Below are 4,960 nucleotides of genomic sequence, written 5' to 3' on the forward strand. Positions count from 1 at the left end.
TGCTCTTTCCAGGCTTTATCTTGTGGCTAACTTGTAGTTCCATAGTGTTGTAGTTAGAAAAGATACATGATATGACTTTGGTATTCCTGAATTTGTTGAGGATGGTTTTGAGGGCTAATATGTGACCCATTCTGGAGAGAGTTCTCCATGCATAGGGAAAGAATATGTATTCTGCTGTCTTAGGACGGATTGTTCTGGATATATTTGTTAAATCCATTTATCCCAGTGTGTCACTCAAAGCCACTGTTTTCTTGTTGATTTTCTGTTTGAATGATGTGTCCATTGATGTAAGTGGGGTGCTAAAGTTCCCTACTATTATTGTATTATTATAAATTAGTTCCTTTATGTTTGTTATTAACTGTTTTATATATTTGGGTGCTCCCATCTTGGGTGCATAAACATTTACAATTGTTTTATCTTCTTGTTGGATTGTCCCCTTTATTTATTTGTTTTTCACAAGGCAAAAATGTTTATTAACTTTTGTGTTGTACAAGTGTAAAAACTACATAATCTGGATTGACTTTAAGTAACAATAATTTAAAAGATAGACAGCCTCTATTAGAGAAATTTTTAAATTGACTATTTGATAATTTATACAATAAATGAAGAAAACTGACAATAGAACAGGTAAGTGATCAGCCAACACAGCACAACATGTTAACAAATGTGGCCGAAGGATCAGTGCATATTATCCACCACCCTCCATGTAACATCCTGGTTGGATTTTGGAGGTTCGGGGGGAAGGAGAAGGCAGTGGTAACACAAAAGCAAGTTGGTTGAAATTAGTCCTATTAAGTATATTATTTTATACTTCATTCTAAAATTACTATGTGAATAGGACATGTATTTATATAGCTCATGAAACTAGTTTTCAACTGAAGGTCAGGAATCCAAAAAAGTAATGCTCAGATTAAGGCAAACGCCGGAAGTTACTGCACTGAAAGCTATCTGCTTCGGTCATGAACTGCACTACTGGGCAATTATTTCAAAATATGAACCACACATATAAAAGGACAGGTACAGTAAAAGAAAAATTTTCTAATTTAAAAAAAATGTAGTAAATATAAGTGGATTAGGTCAACAGTACCTACTTACAACTTAAACCAAACTGAAATAAATGCTCAACTTTTTGGGGAGCCAACTTCAGTTCTGGTTGTGCCACTTAATTGGAGCAAGATCCTAAGTGGGTCATTTAATGCAAGGATGATTTAAATATCAATTTACAATATTATCTCAGATCCCATGGCTAAGGATCTAAGGATCTTTTGTAAGAACTCAAAGTTGGGGAAAATAGGATCTGAAAAATAAAAAGATGTTACTTCTCACACACCCCCAGGTGCCAGCAGACAGCCTGCATCACACTTCAAGCTCCAATGATTTAAATTAGAAGCTCCTTTCCCCTCTCTCTTATTCCACAATACTCAACCTGGCCTACAAAATATAAAACACAACTTCTTTGTCTTCTTTGTGGCACCAACTGGCTAATACGTAGGTATGTGCAGGACTGACTCTAAAGTTGATTAAGGAGCACATCAATTCATTATATAAAATTAAAAAATGGAAATAACATGCTTGATTTGCAAAGGTTTGGCTGACTTTGGTAACCTAGTAAATTCTATACTGGCTCCCATTATTGGTCAAAAGAATGCTTTGCATTTGGGCTAGAAACCAAATTAGTTTAAATCAGGCCTTTATTTCAACAGTACAAACTATGTTTATTTGTGTGTAAAGTGCCAGTTGTATATACAAAGCAGTAAGCAAACTTTAAAATCTGTTTTGAAGCACTGAGACTGACACCTCCCAAGGGCCTTATAGTAACTGACTGGATCAGACTTATTCCAGAGTCCCCACACTTTGAGACCAAACTGCCTCTAAGAGCCATGATGAAGTCATGGACAGCCAGCCTGTCTGAAAAAGCCAAACATGGCCAAGATCTTTCATGCAAATTTGAGTAGCTTTAGCCTATGCTTTTCTCTAGGTGAGATGACTAGCATCACCAATCAACAGGCTTGCTTATGAGGTAGCTACACAGTTTTAACAATACTATTCATGAACATTATTGATAATTCATAGTGTAACTGGTTTGATACACTTCAAGTAGCTGATTTTTTTATGGAAAAGGAAAAAAATCAGCAAAATAAGAGCACATTCATTCACTTAGAAGTCAGCATCCAAGGTAAAAGAATTCTCTGTTGGATTTGACATCACTCTCATCCTGATACTTGCCTATTCTCTTCTCAAAGAAGTCTTCCCTTCCAGTGAAATATTCTCCATAAAGCCAAATGGATTTTCTGCTCTGAAAACCTTGCTAAAACCAAGCTCCAGCATAAGTTGGTCTGCCACAAATTCAATATACTGCTTCCTTAAAGTGCAATTCATCCCAATGAGCTTCACTGGCAAGGCCTCCATGAGGAATTCCTGTTCAATCATAATGGCATTGATAATTATTTCCTTCATTCTCTGCTCTGAAGTCTTGTGGACCAGGTCTTTGAACATCAGGCAGTCAAAGTCACAGTGTAAACCCTTAGCTCTGCTAATAAGTTCATTGGAAAACTGCTTCCATGGCAGCAAAGGCTATAATCCATTTTCCATAGGTGGCCTCTTTGCCCCCAATCCAATGCAAGGTCCGATCTGCTTTCTTCTTTATACAAGACATTGTCTCAATGGCATTGAAGAGAAATTCCCTTTCTTTAGAATCTTTAATATAAGTGACAATGAGGAGGCTATACATCTCAGAGTTGATGTTTTCCACGACAATTTGGAATCCATAGAAACAGAGGGCTTCTATAATCTGAACTTCTTGGATAAACCACTCCACCAAGTTATCCTTTTACTATGCCATCACTTGCCACAAAGAAAGCCAAAATATGGGGTATAAAATATCTCTCCTCAGGTTTCGAGGATTCCCAATGCTGAATGTCCTTGGAAAGATCCACCTCTTCAGCTGTCCAAAAGGAAGCCTCAGCTTTCTTATACATCTGCCAAATACCATGGTACTCGATAAGGAGAATGACAACGTGACAAGGGTTTTCTCCGAGTAGTGACTCATTCTCCATGCTAGGGGCAAATACCTCAGTTTTTGCTTGGCGGGCTGCTGGAAGATCCTCCTAGCCAGCAAGCTGTCCTGCTGAGGGCAAGGGACGTGTTCTCCTTGTCTGCCAAGCTGAGCCCCTTGAGGGGTGAGAGCTGGAGCTGCTGCTGCTGCAGGGCCACAATTGTGGGAAGCAGTAGGCAGATGGAGGCAGTGGTCGCATAGAAGAGGCAGGGCAGGTTGAGACATCATACAGGTCCTAGATTGTCCCTTTTATTATTACAGAGTGTCCTTCTTTGTCTATTGTTACAGTCTTTGTTTTAAGGTCTATTTCGTCCAATATAAATACTGCTACTCCAGCTTTCTTCTGACATCCATCCCCTCACTTTCAATCTGCAGGTATGTTTAGGTCTAAGATGAATCTCTTGTAGGTAGCATACAGATAGGTTTTTTTTAAATCCATTCTGTTGCCCTGTGTTTTTAGATCAAAGCATTTAGCCCCTTTACATTCAAAATAATTATTGATAGATATGTATTTATTGTCATTTTGGTTTTTTGTGATTGTTTCTGAAGATTATCTCTGCTCTTTTCTTGCATTTCTCTCTTTCATGGTTTGCTCCTTTTCTTTAATGATATATTTGAAGTTTTTTCTCTTTATTCTTTGTATATATATTAGTGGTTTTTAATATATGATTACCATTAAGTTTGTGTATAACCTTTTCTGTATATAGTAGTCTATGTTAAGTTGATGGTCATTTTTGTTTGAACCCATTCATCTCTCCTTCCCACATTTTAGGTTTACATTGTCATATTTTACATCCTTTTATGTTGTGAGTTCCTTAACTGATTTTTTACAGATATTAACTTTTCCTGATTTTATGTTTCCTACCTTCATACTGTCACTTTTGGTCTCTTCTTTCAATTCAAAGAGTCCCCTCTAACATTTCTTGCAGGGCTGATTTAGTGGTCATGAACTCCTTTAGTTTTTGTTTGTATGGTAAACTCTTTATCCCTTCTTCTATTCTGAATGACAGCCTTGCTGGATAGAATATTCTTGGCAGCAGATTTTTCCCATTCAGCACTTTGAATATATCAAGCCACTCTCTTCTGGCTTCCCAAGTTTCTGTCGAAAAATCTGCTAGCCTTATGGGTTTTCTCTTATAAGTTACAGACTTCTTTTATCTTACTGCTTTTAAGATTTTTTCTTTATCATTATATTTTGCAAATTTAATTATAATACATCTTGGTGTTATCTACTTTTGATTTTGATGGGAGTTCTCTGTGCAGCTTGGATCTAGGTGTTTGTTTCCTTCCCCAGATCAAAGGCATTTTCAGCTTTTACTTCTTCAAATAAATATCCTGCTCCTTCTTGTCTCTCTCTTCTTCTTCTGGGACTCCTATTATATGAATGTTATTACATTTGATGGAGTCACTGAGCTCCCTAAGTATTATTATTCTGTGAAATTAGTTTTTCTCTCTTTTCTCAGCTTGATTACTTTCCATTACTCTGTCTTCTAGGCCACTGATTTGTTCTTCTACTTCTTCCAGGTTGCTATTCATTCCATCAAACTTTTCCTTACTTTGTTTATTGAGCCCTTTATCTCTGCTGTTATTCTTTATCTCTGTGTTAAGAGCCTCACTCATGTCTTCCACTCTTTTCTCAAGTCTAGTGAGTACCCTTATGATCACTGCTTTAAATTCTCTATCAAGTATGTTACTTATATCCATTTTGCTTAACTCCCTGGCTATGGCCCTGTCCTTTTCTGTCATTTGGGATCCATTTTTTCCTCCTCATTTTGTTGGCCTTTCTGTGTATTTAGAAAGTTAGCTATGTCTTCTGCTCTTGAAAGTAATGACTTTATGAAGAGGAGGTCCTGGAGTGACCTAGTATGCAATGTCCCCTGTTCACCAGAACCTGGCACTTCAAGA

General features: G+C 37.2%; 1 pseudogene; it reads right to left on the minus strand.

Annotated features, from left to right (window-relative positions):
• Window positions 1-2,157: 2,157 nt before the first annotated feature.
• On the minus strand, window positions 2,158-3,926 carry LOC140628428 (ribonucleoside-diphosphate reductase subunit M2 pseudogene; annotated as a pseudogene).
• Window positions 3,927-4,960: the final 1,034 nt, after the last annotated feature.

Source organism: Canis lupus, chromosome X (assembly GCF_048164855.1).
Source record: "Canis lupus baileyi chromosome X, mCanLup2.hap1, whole genome shotgun sequence".
NCBI classification, from domain to species: Eukaryota; Metazoa; Chordata; class Mammalia; order Carnivora; family Canidae; genus Canis; species Canis lupus.